A 22,259-nucleotide genomic window follows, 5' to 3' on the forward strand; every position below is an offset into this window, starting at 1 on the left:
GAGAAAATAAATTTCTGTTGTTTAAGCCTCTCAGCCCATGGTATTCTGCTGGAGTAGCCCTGACAAATGCACACAGGGGGATATGTGGAAGGACCGTGAGCTGATGGCAGCAAGCAAGTTGGGTATGTGGGGTCTCAACCTGAGAGTGGGGTCTGGGCTGGATAAGGAAATTGTTGGGCAAAGTGGTATCAGTCTGTTGTCTCTGTCTCCTGTGGAGATCATGGAGAGTGAGAAACAAGTCATCACCTTTTATATTCAGTCTGGGAGGATGCTGTTTGTTGATTTCCCAGTGTTCAGGTCCCCCTTCCTTCTTCCAGCCAGAAACCTGGTTTTGTTTGGGTCTTTGTACCTCCCCAGGCAGCCTATGAGAATCTTGGGACTCTGACCCCATTCCCTGCTCCGGCACTGGATCCCCTTTCGTTTAAGCCAGAATGAAAAAGTCATTTTCCTAGTGAGTGATTAGTTCTAGATTTTGCTTAAGCTAATCATCTCAACCCGTTCCTCTGGTCACTGTCATGTTCTAGGGGTTGGCAGAGACTGTAGGTAGCCTCCAATATTTCTTCTTTCTATAGAACTCTCCATTTTGAGCCAGGCCTTGGCCACCATCCCCCTAAAGACTAGATCTCCAGCACCACCACTTGCAACTAGGTGTGGTCATGGAGTAAGTTTCGACCAAACGGATGTACATATGATTGGTGAAGGCCAGTTTTGAGAAGTATCCTTAAAAAGGGATGTTGTAATCATCCACGCTGCATAAAAAAATTACCCCAAAGCTAAGTGCCTGAAAACAACAGACATTAGTTTCTTGAAGTTTCTGTGGGTTAGGAATCCAGCAGCGTGGTTCTTTCGGGCGAGGCTGTAATCAAGGTATCAGCGGGGGCTGCCATCACCTAAAGTCTCCACGAGGAGGGTTTGCTTCTGAGCTCACTCATGTGGCTCTTGAGGTCACAAAGGAAGAAGGATCCATTTCCAAATTTACTAACATGGGGCTCTGTGCAGGGCTGCCTCATGACGTAGCAGCTGGAATGCCCCAAAGTGGGCCATCAAGAGATGGTGAAAGAGGGCCACCTGGGTGGCTCAGTGGGTTGAGCCTCTGCCTTCAGCTCGGGTCATGATCCCAGAGTCCTGGGATTGAGCCCCGCATCGGGCTCTCTGCTCAGCGGGGAGCCTGCTGCTTCCCCCCCCCCCGCCCCTCTCTCTGCCTGCCTCTCTGCCTACTTGTGATCTCTGTCTGTCAAATAAATAAATAAATTCTTTAAAAAAAAAAAAAAGAGAGAGAGAGAACTAGCGGCTGGAATTCAAGCAGCCATTTTGTACCATGAGGTGATCTTGGGAATGGTGGGTACGAATAGTGCAGCAAAAGGACAGAAGGAGCCGGGGTCCCTGACATTGTGGAGACCCATTCCCTTTGAAGGCTGTGTCTCTCAGCTTTTATTTATCTTGTTTAAGACATTGTTATTTTGAAAAAAAAAAAAAAGACATTGTTATTTTGTACTTCCCATTTCTGACAGTCAAACCTAACCCTATGAGACCCAGGTCTTTAGTGTGGCCTGGAAACTACTCTGGTTGGTAAAAGAGCTGGTTTCTTACCATTTTTATGCTTTAGATATGAGAATTAAGTTCTCTTTCTTTCTTTCTTTCTCTCTCTCTTTTATTTTTAAAAAGATTTTATTTACTTATTTGAGAGAGAACTAGAATGCACAGATGGGGGAAGGGCAGAGGAAGAGGGAGAAGCAGACTCCTTGCTCTGCTAAGTGCAGAGCCCAGTGCGAGACTCAATCCTGGGACCCTGAGATCAAGACCTGAGCCAAAATCAGACCCTTAACTGACAGAGCCTCCCGGATGGACACCCCTCTGTCTTTTATTGAAAGTATGGTTGATGCACAATATTACCTTAATTTCAGGGTTACAATATAGTCTGTATGTTATACTGTGCTCACTACAAATGTAGGGACCATCTGTCGCCACGCAACACTATACCATACCACTGACTATATTCCTTATGCTGAACCTTTCATCCCTGTGAATTATTGGTTCCATTACTGGAAGCCTGTGCCTCCCGCTCCGTTGCCCCCCTTCTGCCTATGTCTTCACTCTCCTAGCCTCTGCCAACCACCAGATCGTTCTCTGTATTTATGGGTCTGTATGGCTTTTTGTGTGTTAGTGCATTTGTTTTGTTTTTTAGATTCCACAAACAAGGACTTGCTCCTGTTAGAGGTTCACTGAAATCACGTTCAGTCTCTTGCCTTCTTTAAATTCAGCCACAAACTGTCCTGGGTTCCATTGCCCCGACTCTTTCTCCCCTTTCAGGGATTTCCCCATTCAGATGCAGAAACTTCAACCTGTTTGCAGATTGTGAAGAAGAAACTGGCATAGAGGAAGAAATAAAAATCCAGGAGGAGTCAGGAATAATTCGTGAAACAATGCCCCAGAGCAGGGGTCAGCGAACTACAGAGGCCAGCTGCCGGGTTTTTGTAAATCAAAATTTATTGGAACCTAACCCCACCCATTCATTTACTGATTGTCTATGTAGGGTTTTCTAGCTATAAAGGAGGAAAGGCCAGCAGAGCCTGAAATATTTGTTGTCTTGCCCTTTATAGAAAAGTTTGCTGACTCCTGCCCTAGAGGAGGCAGGAGGTGGGGGACTGGGTGCCCCGGAGTCAAAGATGCCGGAGAGGTAGTAAAAAGAAAAAAGTGGGGCCCACTGCCTGTAGGAAATGTAGCATGATTAAGGTGAGGCTGAGAAGGGGGAAGAGATGAGAGGCACCAGGAGGCTCCACGCTTCTGAAAGGCAGAGGTTTGTGGGCGGGGGCGGGGGTGGGGGTGTGTGAGAGGAGTGGGGCCAGGAGGCAACGACATGGGGATGTCAGGGACTGGGGTTTCTGAGCTGCTGAGACTGGCATGATGGTGGGAGAGCTTCGCCTGGATCCCACGCCAATCACTAGCACCACCAGCTCTCTGTCCCGTAGCTGCCCGTCCTGGGGCCCAGATGCCCAAGTTCTCCGAGTGTGACAGAGAAGCAGGTGGTGCTTTGAGGAGACTGAGGAATTGCGGCGAAGAGCCAGCAGGGAAAGGCTACAGGGCCAGAGGCACAGGAGGTGAGGAGGAACCGTGAGCCTCTGCTTCTGCGGCTGCAGGGCCAAGGCCAGCAGGTCCCCGCGTGCCCGTGAGAACAAGCGGCTGCAGGGAGTGGGCTCTGAGTGTCGATGCGGAGGGGCTTTTTCTGCCATGAAAGTGGGAGCAAAAAGCCAAGGAGAAAGGGCACAGAAGACGTGCGAAGGGTGAGGAAACTCAGAATAGCCTAGAGTGGAACAAAGCAAAGAAAGCCAGAGACGGAGTTGGATTTCCACACTTACTCTATGATCAGTTAGCATTTACACCCTTAAAACAATCTCGGACTAGTTACTAAGATAAGAGCATTTGGGAAAATTAGGAGTAGAAAACCTTGAAACAAATAAAACAAGGATTTCTCTCTTTCTAGGGCACCTGGGTGACTCAGTGGGTCAAGCCTCTGCCTTCGGCTCAGGTCATGATCTCAGGGTCCTGGGATCTAGTCCTGCATCGGGCTGTCTGCTCAGCGGGGAGCCTGCTTCCTCCTCTCTCTCTCTGCCTGCCTCTCTGCCTACTTGTGATCTCTCTGTCAAATATATAAATAAAATCTTAAAAAAAAAAAAAAAAAGAATTTCTTTCTTTCTCCAGTAAAAGTCCAGAGGCAGGTGGCCCAGGACTGGTGTTAGGGACTCCAGTGGGCATCAGGGGTCCAGGCTCCTTCCTTCCACCTTCTTGCCCTGCCTTGTGCATGCATTTTCCTTTCCCAAGTTATCTCTGCTCCAAGGACTAGCAGCCATCACATTTCCACTTTAGCCTGGAAAAGGAAGAAATGAGAGAAGGGGGCATGCCCCTCCCTGTAAGAGCTCTCCCCTGTAAGAGCGCCTGGGTGGCTCAGTGGGCTAAAGTCTCTGCCTTTGGCTTGGGTCATGGTCTCAGGGTCCTGGGATCCCTGCTTGGCAGGGAGCCTGCTTCCCCCTCTCTCTCTGCCTGCCTGCCTCTCTACCTACTTGTGATCTCGATCTGTCAAATAAATAAATAAAATCTTTAAAAAATAATAAATAATAAATAAGAGCTCTTCCCAGAAACTGCACCCGCCATTACATATCACCTTGGCCAGAATGTAGTTTACATAGTTACACATTGCTGCAAGGCAACCTTGGAAATATGGCCTTCATTCTGAGTGGTCATGTGCAAACCTAAATTTTACAGAAAGTGGAAAACATAGATTGGGAAACCAATACTTTTCTCTGCCATGTCCTACCCTTTTGTCCATGCATATGAAAGATGATTGTACATTTTGATTTGCACAGGATAGTCATGATTTACACTGCTATCCCACATAATTATTGACAGCATTCCTTTTCACTCAAAAGTGAAAAAAAAGAGAAAAACTGGTCATTCCTCAAAAAATTCAACATAGAAATATATGATCCAGAAATTCTATCCTAGGTACATACCCAAAAGAATTGAAAGCAGGGACACAGATTACTTCTACACCCATATTCATAGCAGCATTTTTCATAATAGCCAAAAGAGGGAAACGACCAATTGTCCATGACCAACTGATACATAAACGAAATGTAGAATATCTGTGCAATGGAGTATTATTCAGCCATAAAAAAGAATGAAGTACTAATTCATGCTACAACATAGATGAACCTTGAAAACATTATGCTTAGGGAAAGAAACCAGACACAAAGGGCAGATACTGTATGGTTCTGCTTGTATTTAATGGGTACAGAGGTTTGTTTGTTTAAGATTTTATTTATTTGACAAACAGAGATCACAAGTAGGCAGTGAGGCAGGCAGAGACAGAGGAAGGAAAGCAGGCTCCCTGCTGAGCAGAGAACCCCATAGAGTGATTCTGGGCTCCATCCCAGGACCCTGGGATCATGACCTGAGCCAAAGGCAGAGGCTTTATTTATTTATTTATTTGACACAGAGAGAGAGAGAGATCACAAGTAAACGGAGAGGCAGGCAGAGAGAGAGAGAGAGAGAGAGAGAGAAGCAGGCTCCCTGCTGAGCAGAGAGCCCGATGCCGGACTCGATCCCAGGACCCCGAGATCATGACCTGAGCCAAAGGCAGCGGCTTAACCCACCGAGCCACCCAGGCACCCAAAGGCAGAGGCTTTAACCCACTGAGCCACCCAGGTGCCCAAGGGTACAGAGTTTCTATTTGGGATGATGAAAAATTATGGGAATGGCTACAAGAGCACAATAATGTGAATGTACTTAATGCCACCAAACACTTAAAAATGATTAAAATGGTGAATTTTTTGATATGTATATTTTACCATAACAAAAGAAAAGGGAAAAACCAAAACTTGAGGTATTTACAAAGAGAAAAGAAGGAATAAATGTCCATACAAATACTGACTATTCAGAGCAGCTTTACTGTGGAAACTGGACAGGAGGATGGTACCCCAGCAGGTGACTGGATAAACTGTGGTACAGCCGCACAGTAGAACGCGACTCAGCTGGACTCAGCCATCCAAAAAAATAGGAAATCTTGCTATTTGCAATGGAGTGAATGGAAGTAGAGGGTATTATGCTAAGCGAAGTAAATCAATCAAAGAAAAACAATGATCATATGATCTCATTCATATGTGGAATTTAAGAAACAAAACAGGATGATAGGGGGAGAGAGGAAAAAATAAAACAAGACAAAATCAGAGAAACCACAAGAGACTCTTAATCACAGGAAACAAACTGAGGGTTGCTGGAGGGGTGGGGGATGGGGTCACTGGGGGATGGGCATTGAGGAGGGCACGTGATGTATATAACGAGCACTGAGTATTATACAAGACTGATGAGTCACTGCTCTCAACCTCTGAAGCCAATAATACATTATATGTTAATTAATTGAATTTAAATGAAAAAAAAGTAAGAAAAAAACACTGCTCAGCAATATAAAGGAATAAACTGCTGAGAATACAACAAAAATGAATCTCAATTATGCTGCATGAAAGAAGCCAGACAAAAAAGAGTATAGTGTTTATATATAGATCTATGTAAAATTTACATAATATTCTAAAAAATGCAGGCTCACAAATGGTGACAGAGATAGATGGGTAGTTGCCTGGAGAGGTGGGGTACAGGTAGAGACAGGAGAGAAAGTTTACCAAGGGACACAAGGAGTTTTGGGAAGGGGAACAGATATGTTTCTTATCTTCATCGTGGAGACAGTTTCATGGACATACGCAAACATCAAAACTCTTCAGTCTGTATACTGAAATATGTGCAATTTTTTGATTTGCCGAGTATACCTCAATAACACGATTAAAATAAACATGCGTGCATACTTACATTAATATATGAAGAGATAATATACAGAAGTGTTCCAGTTCGGGCAGTATGTCCCATGGTCACCCTATATACATCCTTCTTTCCATATATAGAACACACTCACCTGTGCCCAGTAGAGAACCCCCAAATCTCACTGCACCCCACTCAAGGTCTATAACCATCCACCAGCTCCAGATGTCGGTGCAACTTACAAAATAAAAGTCGAACTCTCATTTAAATACACGTCAGTGGCGTAGGAACAATATAATCCCCCCCCCACACACACCCAAACGACCATTCTGAAAATTAAAGGCTATGAAACACCCAGCAGATGATGGTCTACTGCAATCCATAGTGTCTTCTGAGTGGGGACAGGGAAGATTTCCTTCTCTGGCAGTAGAATTAGTTCCTGTGTGGACTTCATGGGACAGCCGCTAGCTCTTCCTTCTGGTGTCCTGCATGGAATCAAGGGGTGAGTGTCACAGATGTTTGCAGGCCGAGCTAGTGGTTTCTTTGCAGATATAATTCTTTCAAACACTTAAATGGCTTTCAGGCTATTTGCTTCAAGTGCAAATGACCACAGCCAAAGATCTCATCTAGATAAAACTTTTAAGCCTGGGTACTTTGGTTTCTTAGAAATGAGCCTCTGTGTTGAGCCTAATGGCAGCCATCTTCATTCCTCCTGAAATAGGGTGGGAAAGCAGCATCCTTTAATCCTGTTTTTGCCTTCAGGCCCATGGCCTCTGGGAGAAAGTTGGTCTAATCTCTTGTTACAGCTCACGTGCCACTCCCTATAGCTGCTCAGGTTTGAAATACCAAAACAGATGGCTTCTTTCGGCTGTGAAAGTCTACGCTCTGGAACTCTTGGACAACTTGGACTATGAGCCACCAGTGGAGTATCTTTCTTTCTTTCTATCTCTGCCAAAGATTGGGGAACTTCAGACTGTGCCCCCCTCCAGTAAGATCTAAAAAGCAGCAAACAGCAAACAGCACCCAAAACACAGGAAGACTGAATTTTCCCAACTAGTTCTCCAGTATTCCTGCCTTGTTGGGAACTTGCCTTTCAAGGGCTGCTGGAGCTGGTGACCCATGAGTGTGTTGTGAAGTCAAGTGGGTCACAGGTAATTTTTCGTGTTTTTTTTCCCCAATTTTTCATTTTAAGGAGTTAGAATAGAATAGAAAATGTTAGATGCACGCAGCTAGGGGCAGGAATAGAAGCTCAGCTACATTGAATTCCTTGCTCAGGCTGCTGCTAGCTCTCTGGCTCATGCCCCTTTGATAATGGGTGGCCTCTGTCCTCAAGCACCAAGATAGGATCTATAGCGCATGGCAGAAGTTTGGGGAGAGATGAAGGAGGCGGCAAAGGGGACACCCACAGTCTCTTACTCTCTGTTCCGAGAAGCCACCAGACAGCATCTCTACTTAATATCCCACCCACAAGAGCTTAGACACGGGGCCACAGTTAATGCAGGACGGGGAGAGATATGGTTTTTATCCTGGGTAACATGTCCATCTAAAAGCTACATTAGGGGCGTCTGGGTGGCTCAGTGGGTTAAAGCCTCTGCCTTCGGCTCAGGTCATGATCTCGGGGTCCTGGGATCGAGCCCCACGTCGGGCTCTCTGCTGAGCAGGGAGCCTGCTTCCTCCTCTCTCTCTCTGCCTGCTTCTCTGCCTCCTTGTGATCTCTGTCTGTCAAATAAATAAATAAAATCTTTAAAAATAAAAATAAAATAATAAAAGCTATATTAAATGGAAAAAATGAAAGAGTCTGTTAATTATAAGGCAACTGACAATGCATGAATATATGTAGATTTTTTTTTAAATTACTAATTTCAAGGCATCACAGGTGCTAATCAATTTCAAAACTCTCAGAGCTGGGCATCTGGACAGCTCAGTCCGTTAAATGTCTGCCTTCAACTCAGGTCGTGATCCCAGAGTCCTCGGATCAAGTCCTACATCAGGCTCCTTGCTCTGCAGGGAGCCTGCTTCTCCCTCGTCCTCTGCCTGCCATTCCCTGTGCTTGTGCTCTCTGTGTCATATAAATAAATACTTAATTAAAAACAAACAAACAAACAAACAAAAGCTCTCAGAGCTATTCTCACCTAGGAAGTAGACACTGTGTTCTTGGTCTGCCTTTGACCCATTCTCACCAATAGTGTCTCCAGACTCCCAGCTCTTCAACTACCAGATACAGGGCTTACACTTAAAAAGGGAGTCAAGATTCCCAGGTGCAAATCCAGACTATACCCTTACGAGCCACGAGCCACGTGACTTTTGTTGGCAAGTTATTTTAACACAGTGTCTCTTTCCTGGGCGCTAACATAATGGGAGACCAATAGTTCCATAGCAGAGCATTTTTATGAAGATGAGATATGGATTTGCATATAAGGAAGTGGAGAGCCAGGCACATGATTAGCTCTTAATAAATGATAATTCTAGTTTATTATTCAGTATCATCTTGCTACCCCAAGGCTAAACTTTCCCACACGTGAGAATCTTCTGGAATGTGTCTGTGGTGTCGGCCCCATTTTCCATCCCATGGTCCCTTTCTTATTTTGTAATAACATTGTTTCCAATTAAAAAGTAATACAACCTAACAATTTCACCTCTAGGAGTCTATTTTAGAGGCTCCCATGAGCACACAAAGATACACCTGGAGGGCTGGCATTGTTTGTAACAGTAACAAATTGGAAGACAACTATAGATAAGAGGGTATTTAAAATTTAAGGAACAGCCAGACTCTGGAATCTCATGAAGCCATTTAAAAGACCTAGACTGGGGCACCTGGGTGGCTCAGTGGGTTAAACCTCTGCCTTCGGCTCGGGTCATGATCTCAGGGTTCTGGGATGGAGTCCCGCATCGGGCTCTCTGCTCAGTGGGGAGCCTGCTTCCTCTTCTTTCTCTCTCTGCCTGCATCTCCGCCTTCTTGTGATCTTTGTCTGTCAAATAAATAAATAAAATCTTCAAAAAACTTAAATAAATAAATAAGTGAATGACCTAGACTAACTTCTTACACCACTCTCTCCTTGTCCCCTTCTCCAGGCTCCCCGAGAGAGGTCTCAAACATGCTACTCTGTTCCTGTTGTAGTCTCTGGCATGAGCCCTTCCCTCAACTTGGCGTGTTCTGTCCCTGACAGATTTCATTCAGTCACTCACTCACTCATTAATTCATTTAATAAAGATTTTATTTATTTATTTGACAGAGAGATCACAAGTAGGCAGAGCAGCAGGCAGAGAGAGGAGGAAGCAGGCTCCCTGCTGAGCAGAGAGTCGGATGTGGGGCTCAATCCCAGGATCCTGGGATCATGACCTGAGCAGAAGGCAGAGGCTTAACCCACTGAGCCACCCAGGCGTACCCAGATTTCATTTAGATATGACTTTCCCTAACTCCCTCTCCCAACAGAAAGGCGCCCTTCAGCCAGTCTCTAGCACATCACCCTGTTTTATTTCTCAATATAACACATTCCCTTAATTTATTTATTTACTTATTTATTTTCTGTCTGTATGTCTGCCTGTCTTCCCCATTTATGAAACACAAATGCTAGGAGGGTAGTGCCCTCATCTTGTTTATCATTCTGTCCCCACTGACTGAGCCTGCTCTATAGTGGGGATTCACTAAATACTCACTGAATATATAACACCAGCTACACTTAGTGAGAACTTTGTTTTCTGTGCATCATTCTATATCCTTTATGTATACTTATATGCATATTGGTAGAACCCTTACAACAATTCTATGAGGTATTTACTATTACTGTTACGTTATTTTACAAATGAAGCTTTGCCTAAGACCAAGCAGTTACTAAATAGCAGAGCTGAATTTCAACCCAGGAAGTATGAGTTCCAGAGACTGTGACCTTAACCTCGACACAACATTGTCCTTTAAATGTCAAGGACCAAAACATATAGAATGTAGGCAAAGCAGTGCTGAGAGGGAAATTTATTTTTTTATGTCTTTTTTCTTTAAATGTCTATTTTGGGGGGCGCCTGGATGGCTCAGTGGGTTGGGTCTCTGCCTTCGGTTTGGGTCATGGTCTCGGGGTCCTGGGATCGAGTTCCATGTCGGGCTCTCTGCTCCATGGGGCGCCTGCTTCCTCTTCTCTCTCTCTCTGCCTGCCTCTCTGCCTACTTCTGATCTCTCTCTCTCCCTCTGTCAAATAAATAAATAAATTCTTAAAATAAATAAATAAATAATGTATATTTTTTCAAATGTCTATTTTTTATTTTTTTTTAAAGATGTATTTATTTGACAAGGAGAGATCACAAGTAGGCACAGTGGCAGGCAGAGGGAGAGAGAGAAGCAGGCTCTGCATTGAGCAGGGAGCCTAAGGGGGTTCGATCCTAGGACTCAGGGATCATGACCTGAGCCGAAGGCAGATGCTTAACTGACTGAGCCACCCAGGGGCCCCTTAAATGTCTATTTTTTAAAAAAGAGATCTCAAAAAATAACCTAAACTTTCACCTTAAGAAAGTAGGGGGTGGGGGGAAAGCACACTAAACCCAAACTGAGAAGCAGGAAGGAAATAATAAATGCTAGAGCAGAAATAAATAAAGTAAAGAAGAGAAAAAAAAAAAAAACAGGGGCACCTGGATGGCTCAGTCGGTTAAGCGGCTGCCTTCGGCTCAGGTCATGATTGCGGGGTCCTGGGATTGAGCCCCACATTGGGCTCTCTGCTCAATGGAGAGCCTGCTTCTCCCTCTCCTTCTACCTGTCGCTCTGTCTACTTGGTTCCCTCTATCTCTCTGTCAAATAAATAAATAAAATCTTTTTTAAAAAAGAGAAAAAAAAAAAACAAGGAGAAAATCAATGAAACTCAAAGTTGGTTCTTTGAAAAGATCAACAGAAGTAATAACCTTTTGGTTAGACTGACCCAGAAAAAGGAGAGGAGATTAAAATTACAAAATTCAGAAACAAAAGAGGGGACATAGACACAAAACTTAGAGAAATAAAAAAGATTATAAAAGGAAAGTATATAGGGAAATGCTGCTCAGAGGGCACAAGCTTTCAGTTATAAGATGAATAAACGCTGGGGATATACTGTATAGCATGGTGGCTACAGTTAATAACACCGTGTTGTATATTGAAATCTGCTAGAAGTGTAGACTCTAAGAGTCTTTAGGACACACACAAAAGGGATAAATCTCAGGGGTGACGGATGTGTTAACCTGTGGTAATCGTTTCCCAGGGTATACATATATCAGATTGTCAAGCTCTTGTCCCTTAAATGTATAAGATTTTATTTGTTAATTATACCTTAATGAAGCTGAATACAAAAGAAGGGGGGAAAGGAGGATATTATGAACAACTTTCCTCCAACAAATAGAGATTTTAAATGAAATGGATAAATTCTAGGAAAACACACAAAAAACTGACTGAAGGGGCACTTGGGTGGCTCAGTGGGTTAAGCCTCTGCCTTCAGCTCGGGTCATGATCTCGAGGTCCTGGGATTGAGCCCCGCATCGGGCTCTCTGCTCGGCAGGGAGCCTGCTTCCCCCCACCCCCCCTCTCTACCTGCCTCTCTGCCTACTTGTGATCTCTGTCTGTCAAATAAATAAATAAAATCTTAAAAAAAAAAAACTGACTGAAGAAGAAACTGAAACTATAAATAGGTCTATAACAGTAAACACATCAAATTAATAATTAAAAACATCCCACAGGTGCACCTATGTGGCTCATTGGGTTAAGCCTCTGCCTTCAGCTCAGGTCATGATCTCAAGGTCCTGGGATCCAGGGCCACATTGGGCTCTCTGCTCAGTGGGGAGCCTACTTCTCACTCTCTGCCTGCCTCTCTGCCTACTTGTGATCTCTGTCTCTCCCTCTGTCAAATAAATAAATAAAATCTTAAAAAAAAAAATCCCACAAAAAAAAGCCCAGTCCCAGATAGCTTCATTGGTGAATTGTACCAAACATTCAAAGAATTAAACCAATTGTGGTATGTTGAAGAATGGTTCTCCAAAGATACCCATGTCTTTTTTTTTTTTTTTTAAGATTTTATTTATTTATTTATTTATTTGACAGATCACAAGTAGGCAGAGAGGCAGGCAGAGAGAGAGGAGGAAGCAGGCTCCCCGCTGAGCAGAGAGCCCGATGCGGGGCTCCATCCCAGGACGCTGGGATCATGACCTGAGCCCAAGGCAGAGGTTTTAACCCACTGAGCCACCCAAGCGCCCCAAGATACCCATGTCTTAATCTGAAGAGCCTAAGAATGCTAATTCACATGGCAGATGTAATTAAGAATCTTGAGTTGGTGGGATCATTTTGGATTATTGGAATGGGCCCAACGTTATCCCAAAGGTCCTTAGAGGAGGAGGATGGAAGAGTCAGAGTTAGAGCACCATGTGAGGAAGGAAGCAGAGCCCAAAAGAGAACCTACTTCTCGGCTGGCATTGAGAATGGAGGAAACAGCAATAAGCAGCTTCTAGAAACTAGAAGAGGAAAGGAATAAATTCTATCCTAGAGCATCCAGAAGGAACTAGAGCTGCTACACCTTGATGTTAGCTCTTTGGACTCATTTTTGATTTTAAATCTCCAGGAATGTAAAAGAATACATATGTGTTATTTTAAGCCAATAAGTTTGGGGTGCCTGGGTGGCTCAGGCGGTTAAATGTCTGACTTCGGCTCAGGTCAGTATCCCAGGGTCCTGGGATTGAGCCCCACATCGGGCTCCCTACTCAGCAGGAAGTGTGCTTCTCCCTCTCCTGTGTTCCCTTTCTTGGTGTCTGTCAAAGAAAGAAAGAAAGAAAGAAATCCTTAAAAAAAAAGCCGCTAAGTTTGTGGTAATTTTTTACAGTAGCAATAGGAAACTCATACACCAGTCTTCCACAAACCCTTCCAAGAAATGGAAGAGGAAGGAGCACTTCCCAGTCATTGTATGAGGCCAGTATTAGTCAGATACCAAAACCAAACAAGGGCATCACAAGAAAAGAAAAATACGGAGTAATATCATTTATGAACTTAGATGCAAAAATCCTGAACAAAATACTGGAAACTGAATTCAACAATATATAAAAAGGGTTATACGTCATGATTAAGTGGGGCCTATCCCAGGAGTACGAGGCTGGTTTAATGTCTTCTGCAGAAGGGAGTTAACACCATGAGCTTGAGACTTCTTTCCTTAGAAGTGCCTGCTTATGAGGCTGGCCCTTAGCGGGCATCTGGGAACATGGATTTCAGGACTGGTAAGAGTGGTTCACTGTTTGTACAAACAGTGTGGTACATGTTAAATACCTGCTTTCCTTCCAGAGCCAGAATTTTGGCACATGCTAAGCAGAGGGTGCCTACATGACCAGCCCCTATTAAAAATCTTGGCCAATGAAATTATCGAATGAACTTCCCTGGCAGACAACATTTCACTCACTCTGTCATGACTTGTTGGAGGAACTAGGCGTTTCCTACGTTGACTCTATTAGGAGAGTACTCTGGAAGCTTGTGGCTGATTTCCTCTGGACTTTGCCCCATGTGCTGCTTCCCTTTGCTGATTTTGCTCTGTATCCTTTCACTATAATAAAACTTAGTTGTGAGTATGACTATTTGCTGAGTCCTATGAGTCCTTCTTGTGAGTCATCGATCCTGAAGGTGGTCTTAGGGACCTTAACACATATTCAAAATCCATTAACATAATAGAGCACATTAATAGAATAAAAGGCAAAAAAACCCCACATATGATCATCTCAGTAGATTCAGAAAAAACCATTTGATAAAAGCCAACACCCATTTCATGACAAAAATAGTCAACAAACTAAGAATAGAAGGGAACTTCCACAACCTGAATAAGGGAATCTATGAAAAACCCCTAGCTGACATCAAACTCAATCTTGAAAGACTGAATGATGTTCCCCTAAGATTAAGAATAAGACAAAGATGTCCACTGTCACCACTTCTCTCTCTCTCTCTCTTTTTTTTTTTTTGAAGATTTGATTCATTTATTTGACACAGAGAGGGAGAGAGAGAGAGGGAGATCACAGGTAGGCAGAGAGGCAGGCAGAGAGAGAGGGGGGAAGCAGGCTCCCTGCTGAGCACAGAGCCCAACCCAGGACCTTGATATCCTGACCTGAGCCAAGGGCAGAGGCTTAGCCCACTGAGCCACCCGGGCACCCCTCACCACTTCTCTGTAACATTGTTTTGGAGGTTCTAGCTAGGGTAATCAGGCAAGAAAAAGAAATAAAAGGTAACCAGATTAGAATGAAATAAGTAAAAACTATTCTCTTTTTACATATGAGACGATCTCATATATAGAAAATCCTAAGGAACCCATGAAAAAACTATTAGAACTAATAAATGAGTTTCACAAGGTTGTAGGATACCAGATCAATATATGAAAATCAGTTGTATTGGGCGCCTGGGTGGCTCAGTTGGTTGGACGACTGCATTCATCTCAGGTCATGATCCTGGAGTCCCAGGATCGAGTGCCACATCAGGCTCCCAGCTCCATGGGAAGTCTGTTCTCCCTCTGACCTTCTCCTCACTCATGTTCTCTCTCACTGTCTCTCTCTCAAATAAATAAATAAAATCTTAAAAAAAAAAAAAAGAAAAAGAAAAAAGAAAATCAGTTGTATTTCCATATGCCAGCAAGGAACATTCCAAAAATGAAATTAAGAAAATAATCCAGGGCACCTGGGTGGCTCAGTTGGTTAAGCGTCTGTCTTTGGCTCAGGTCAGGAGCCTGGAGTCCCCAAATCATGCCCTATGTTGGGGTCCCTGCTCAGTGGGTATCTGGTTCTCCCTCTCCTGCTGCCCCTCCCCCTGCTTGTGCTCTTTCTGTCTCTATCAAATAAATAAATAAAATATAAAAAAAAAAAGGAAATGGTTCTAGGACAACTGGGCTAGGACAACTGGAGATGCACATGCAAAATATTGAAGTCTGACCCTTACCTCATACTGTACAGAGCAATTAACTCAGAATGGGTCACAAACCTAAATGTAAGGGCTAAAACTAAAAAAGAACTCTCAGAAGAAAATATAGGAGGACATCTTCATGACCTCAGGTTAGGAAACAGTTTCTTAGATATGACATTAAGAGCAAAAGAATCAAAGACAAGGAAATAAAGTGGACTTCATAAAAACTGTAAAACTTATGTTCTAAAGGACACCATCAAGAAAGTGAAAAGATATCCCACCAAATGGGAAAAAAAAATTGCATCTCTTGTGTCCAGAATATATAAAGAACATTTATAACTCAATAATAAGCCAAATAATTTAATTTTAAGATGAACAAAGGATTTGAGTAGATATTTCTCTAAAGAAGACGTACAATGGCACCTGGCTGGCTCCGTCAGTGCGTGTGCAACTCTTGATCTCAGGGTTGTGAGTTCAAGCCCCACACTGGGTGTAGAGATTACTAAAAAGTAAAAAATCTTTATTATTATTTTTTTAATTTTTTAAGATTTTATTTACTTATCAGAGAGAGGGAGAGTGAGCGAGCACAGGCAGACAGAATGGCAGGCAGAGGCAGAGGGAGAAGCAGGCTCCCCGCCGAGCAAGGAGCCCGATGCGGGACTCAATCCCAGGACGCTGGGATCATGACCTGAGCCGAAGACAGCAAAAAAAAGGATGATGTACAAATCGACAATGAGCACAAGCATTCTCAACATTAGGGAAATGCCAATCAAAACCACAATGAAAATCTTAAAAACAAAACAAAACAAGGGACGCCTAGATGGCTCAGTTGGTTAAGCACTGCCTTTGGCTCAGGTCATGATCCTGGAGTCCTGGGATCAAGTCCCACATCAGGCTCCCCGCTCAGCAGGGAGTCTGCTTCTCCTGCTTACCTCTCTCCTCTCATGCTCTCTCTCTCTCATTCTCTCAAATAAATAAATAAAATCTTAAAACAACAACAACAACAACAACACAATGAGATACCACTTCACACCCACCAGGATGGCTAGGATGGCTATAATCAGACAAACAAGTGTTGGTAGTATGTGGACGAATTGCAATCTTCACAGACTAATGGTAGGAATGTAAAATGGTGCAGCACTGTGTAAAACAGTTGGGTGGTTCTTCCAGAAGTTAAACATAAGAGTTGCTGGGGCACCTGGTTGGCTGTCGGTAGAATGTGTCACTCTTGATCTCAGGGTTGCGAGTTCAAGCCCCACATTGGGTATAGAGATAACTTGAAAAAAATAAAATAAAATAAAACATACTCCCTGAATTTAAAAAAATATATATATATGTATATATACACACACACACACATACCATGGACTTGCCACATGACCCAGGAATTCCACTTCTAGGTATATATTCAAGAGAAATGAAAATGTCAGTCCTCACAAAAATTTACACATGAATATTCTTTTTTTAAAAAAAGACTTATTTATTTATTTATTTGACAGAGAGATCACAAGTAGGCAAAGAGAGAGGGGGAAGTAGACTCCCCACTGAGCAGAGAGCCCAATGCAGGGCTCGATCCCAGGACCCTGGAATCGTGACCTGAGCTGAAGGCAGAGGCTTAACCCACTGAGCCACCCAGGCGCCCCTATACATGAATATTCTTAGCAGCATTGTTCATAATAGCTAAAAAGTAGAAACAACACGAATGTCCATCAACAGATGAATGGATAGGGGTGTCTGGGGGGGCTCAGTGGGTTAAGCATCCCACTCTTACTTTCCGCTCAAGTCATTATCACCAGGTCATGAGATTGAGCCCCTTATTGGGCTCTGTGCTGGGCGTGGAGCCTGGTTAAGATTTCTCTATCTCCCTCCGATCCTCACCACCCCCCCTAAAATAAATATAGAGTGGATAAACCCAATGTGGCATTAAAAGGAATGAAGAGAAGTAAGTCGTAAGTTATGGAGCTGCGGGTGGGGGGGGGGCTGATCTTTCACTGGAAAGATGTGTAAGGGATGAGAAAATTCAGGATGGAGTCCTGAACCTCTTGCTCCTCGGAGTAAGGGAAAGGAGGGGGCTTCAGGAAATGAGGCTAAGTAGGAACAGCCAATGGCGTAAAAGAAACCCATGTAGTATGGACCAGCTCAGACCAAGAGAGGAGAGTGTTCTGGAAAAGGGAGATCAAGTTTGTCAAAGGCAGCAGAATGGGCAGGAGTCTGCCTGCACCTTTAGCCGAAAAGTCAACGGTGGGCTCTTAGGAAGCCTCCCCGAAGCAGGGGGGAGGTATAGTTAGGTTGAAATAGTGGGAAAACAAGCATGGAGTTTGGTATCCCGCACACCCGGGACAGTCTCAGCTCTGCTGCTCATTGCCCAAGTGACATTAGGAAAGACACTGAGCCTGCCTCCTCCACTCCCAAGTGTGGAGAGCCCGGATGGCCTTAGGTGGAGGAGGAGACTGAATACTAGCCTGTGCAAACTGCCTGACGGTGGTGGGCTCAGTCTAGAGAGCACTCAAGTCTCAATCTCAGGGTCACGAGTTCAAGTCCCATGTGGAGCACTGAGTTTACATAAAAACACACACACACACACACACACACACAAAACAATAACTAAAATGCTGAATAATAGCAATAAATTCTCATTTTAAAAAAGAGAGAGAAGTTCAAGCCCCAGAGAGAGACAGCCAGCTGTGTGAGCTTGGTCAGTTTCCTTAACCTCTCTGAATCTTGGTTTTCCGGAGGGAAGCATTAGTAAAATATTAGTAAAATCAATCGGCTTGTTGCGAGTTAGATCAGAACATGCAAGTGAAGCGTGTGGCATGGGGCCTGGGCACAGTCGGGGCTCTAGGAAGAGCTGGATGTCCCCTCTGGCTCTCAGCCCTTGCCCTGATGTATGCCCATGTTCGGTGACAATGGGGAGCAGCTCCCACAAACCAGGTTCCCACAGGGCTGGGCCAGGCGCCTAAACATCCGTTCAGGTCAGCCAGCCCGGAATCAAACGGGCCACCAGGAGGGTTCAGAATGAGAGCAGAGCTTTGGGCCTCAGCTGTAGGGGGGTGAGTGTGGTTGGGGGCAGGGAGCCTGCAGCCTTCCCTCAGCTTGTCCTGGCTTCCAGCCTGGCAACATGATCACCCCCTTGACCCCGAGAGGGAACAACTGCACTGGGCCATCCCAGGACTGGTATCCCGCACAGAAGTCCCGCTTAACCTTGAGCAGCTGCCCTGGCCACCCCAACAGCTGGGCCCCGCTGGCCATAAATCACTCATGACACCAGCTCCTGGCAGTGGGGGTGGGGTGGGGGAGCAGGCAGGGGCTCGGAAGCACACCCCCTAGTCCCCAGATCCCATCCATTCCATTCAAGCCCAGGGTTGCAGCTTTGTGTCCTCGGAGGCAAACTTTTTAAAAATATCCATTGGCCTTAGACACTGCAACAGAAGCGAGGTGGACGAACAGGGTGAAGTTACATCGCGGCAGCCAAGTTGGAAACTGGGGAATCTGACTTGAAAGTCACTCATTCACACTCGCTGTGGGGGCAGCAGGGAGGGCAGGCCCCCTCTCTGGCCTGGGGCTCCGGGTCCTCTTGCCTCTCCCCTCTCCGCAAAAGCTGGAGCGTCCCAGAAGCCAGCTAACCCCCAGGTTCCACCCAGCGCATGCAGGGCCGGGGAGCCACAGCCCAGGGAGCAGGACACACGCCCCAGGCTATGTGAGTGCAGACACCAGAAGACAGCCTGGATTTTTCCCTTATCTGATGAGAGTGAATTCCAGGCAGTTCACCCACGTGTTTACTTTGCTTGCGTGTGATTTGTCTAGAAACATCTGAAATGGCATTTTTCCTTTAACATCATGAAGGGCGGCAGAAAGGAAAAAACAGTATTAATGGTTACTTACCATGAGGTTCGAAATGGCAAAGAATCGGCAGTGGATGAAAGCACACGGGGGGTGTCGACTAGATTCTGGCAAACTTCGCAGGGATTTACATCTTGAAAAGACTGGAAAGAAAAGTGCAAACAGTTGTAGGGTGCCGGAATGATTTGCTTGGAACTGTCCTTGGCCAGACTAACTTAACCTATGGGGTCCAGATAATGGTGGCCTTGGAGCATGGTGGTGGCCCGGGAGGGGTCTGCAGGGGTCCTAGTGACGTCCTACCATCCACCAGGTGCTGGGTGTCTCAGGTGCCTGTTCGTTTGTCAAGCTGTACACTTTAAGTTCGTGCACTTTACTTCAATAAAACGTTCACTTTAGCAAATGTTTGAGCATGGTATCTTCTTTTCTGTAAACTATAAAGTATTTTCAAAGGTACTCACAGGGCAAAAGTCACTCTAAGGATTACCTAATCCAACTCCACTGATGAGAAAGGAAGGCTCACAAAGAAACCGATCACTGTGCCCATTGAGGCAGAGGCAGAACTGAGACCTCAAGACTCTTCCACTTCCAGGGCACCTGGGTGGCTCAGTGGGTTAAAGCCTCTGCCCTCGGCTCAGGTCGTGATCCCAGGGTCCTGGAATCAAGCCCCGCATCCGGCTCTCTGCTCAGCAGGGAGCCTGCTTCCCTTCCTCTCTCTGCCTGCCTCTCTGCTTACCTGTGATCTCTGTCTGTCAAATAAATAAATACAATCTTTAAAAAAAAAAAAAGACCCTTCCACTTCCATCGCAGGGATCCAGGTGTCCACTGCAAGTCTGAATTAAGAAACCTTGTAGAGCTATGAGTTTTTGTTTTTGTTTTGTTTTTTTAAGATTTTATTTACTTGACAGAGAGATAGATCATAAGTAGGCAGAGAAGCAGGCAGAGAGAGAGGGGGAAGCAAGTTCCCCTCTGTCTTCGACTGGAACCCCGAGCCGAAGGCAGAGGCTCAACCTACTGAGCCACCCAGGTGCCCCAAGCTATGAGGTTCTTTTTTTTTTTTTTTAAGTATTTATTTATTGGAGCACCTGGGTGGCTCAATAGGTTAAAGCCTCTGCCTTCAGCTCAGGTCATGGTCTTGGGATAGAAGCCCGCATCAGGCTCTCTGCTCGGCGGGAAGCCTGCTTCTCCCTCTCTCTCTCTGCCTGCCTCTCTGCCTACTTGTGACCTCTCTCTCTCAGATAAATAAATAAATAAATAAATAAACTTTTTAAAAAAAGATTTATTTATTTATTTGAGAAAGCGAGTGAGGGAGAGAGACATAGAAAAAGCAAGCAGAGCAAGAGGCAGAGGGAAAGGGAGAGAGAATCCTTTTTTTTTTTTTTTTTTTAAAGATTTTATTTATTTATTTGACAGAGAGAGATCACAAGTAGGCAGAGAGGCAGGCAGAGAGAGAGAGGAGGAAGCAGACTCCCTGCTGAGCAGAGAGCCCGATGCGGGACTCGATCCCAGGACCCTGAGATCATGACCTGAGCTGAAGGCAGTGGCTTAACCCACTGAGCCACCCAGGCACCCAGGGAGAGAGAATCCTTAAGCAGACTCCCTGCCAAGTGCAGAGCCTGACTGGCGGGGATCCCAGAACCCCAAGATCATGACCTGAGCCAAAACTAAGAGCTGGAGGCTCAACCAACTAAGCCATTCAGGTGCCCCCAAAGGGCTATGATTTTATTGAGTTCTAAAATAGTGATAACATTCTCTCATCTTTTTAGGTTAAAAAAAAAAACAATATTATTTTATTTAGTTAGTGTTTCGTTATGTGTACAAAGCTCCAAATCCAAGAGGTATAAAAAAGGTTTAAATGCAAAGCCTCCTTCTCAGTGGTTCTTAGCATACCCTATCCCACCCCCCACACCAGGTGCCACTGCGGAAACTTCTGTGCATCTTTGTGGGGATAGTCAGTGTGTAACAGACACTCTCCTTTCTTATTTACACAAAGGGAAACATCCTGGATACACTGTTCTACACCTCACTCCAGCTACTTACTAACACAATATATTGAATCCTGTTCATGGTAATATACTTAGCCCCTTTTTAAAAGCCTACAGAAGACTCCTTCTTTTGAACTATTTATTTATTAAAGATTTTATTTATTTATTTGACAGAGAGGGAGAGATAACAAGTAGGCAGAGAGGCAGGCAGAGAGAAAGGGGGAAGCAGGCTCCCTGCTGAGCAGAGAGCCTGATGCGGGACTTGATCCCAGGACCCTGAGACCATGACCTGAGCTGAAGTCAGAGGCTTAACCCACTGAGCCACCCAGGCGCCCCTACTTATTTATTTTTAAGTAATCTCTACAATCAACCTGGGGCTCGAATTCACAACCCTGAGATTAAGAATCATGCATTCTAGGGGCGCCTGGGTGGCTCAGTGGGTTAAAGCCTCTGCCTTCGGCTCAGGTCGTGATCCCAGGGTCCTGGGATCGAGCCCCGTATCGGGCTCTCTGCTCCTTGGGGAGCCTGCTTCCTCCTCTCTCTGCCTGCCTCTCTGCTTACTTGTGATTTCTCTCTGCCAAATAAATAAATAAAATCTTTAAAAAAAAAAAAATCATGCATTCTACCAACTGAGTCAGCCAGGTACCTCTCACGTGAACTATTTAAACACATCTCCTTTTAGGAGACATCTGGATTGTTTCCAAGAATTTGATATTATATCAATGCTGCAATATAGAGACTTTTTCATATTATTTTGCATACATGTAAGTAGGTCATAGGACCGATTCCTAGAAGGACAATTAGTGCATCAAGGACATGTCCATTTTAAGTTTTAATACATAGTGCCAGATTGCTAACTGCAACTTGTACCATCTTACAGTTTCACAAGCAAGGTATCAGAGCACCTGTTTCCCTACCTTCTTGTAACACAGTGGCGTTATCAAACTCTTTGGACTTTGCCAATCTGACAGATGTAGAAGGATGTGTCAGGCTAATTATGATGTACGTTTCTCTCATTATGAGGGAGACTGAACATTTCTCCATTTGTTTGATTCATTTATTTTTTTCATTATGAGAAGCACTTGTCTATTCTCTGTCCATTTTTTTAAATTTTATTTTTATTTATTTGACAAACAGAGATCACAAGTAGACAGAGAGGCAGGCAGAGACAGAGAGGAGGAAGCAGGCTCCCCGCTGAGCAGAGAGCCTGATGCGGGCCTCGATCCCAGGACCCTGGGAACATGACCTGAGCAGAAGGCAGAGGC

At 44.7% G+C, this 22,259-nt stretch overlaps 1 long non-coding RNA gene across 3 annotated transcripts in view; it reads right to left on the reverse strand.

The window, feature by feature from the left end:
- Positions 1-6,032: 6,032 nt before the first annotated feature.
- Positions 6,033-22,259, reverse strand: part of LOC106003663 — a 38,337-nt gene continuing 22,110 nt past the window's right edge. For 2 of the 3 annotated variants that reach the window (XR_006607805.1, XR_001176294.2), the window contains exons 3-4: positions 19,055-19,155; positions 6,033-6,791 (exon numbers count right to left, since the gene is read on the reverse strand). This is a non-coding gene — a long non-coding RNA (uncharacterized LOC106003663). Of the gene's footprint in view, positions 6,792-15,632; positions 15,675-19,054; positions 19,156-22,259 lie in introns of those variants that run through there. The other variant, XR_001176295.2, reaches the window with a different exon arrangement.

This window comes from Mustela putorius, unplaced genomic scaffold, assembly GCF_011764305.1.
Source record: "Mustela putorius furo isolate JIRA1106 unplaced genomic scaffold, ASM1176430v1.1 tig00000738_pilon_pilon_pilon, whole genome shotgun sequence".
Taxonomy (NCBI): Eukaryota; Metazoa; Chordata; class Mammalia; order Carnivora; family Mustelidae; genus Mustela; species Mustela putorius.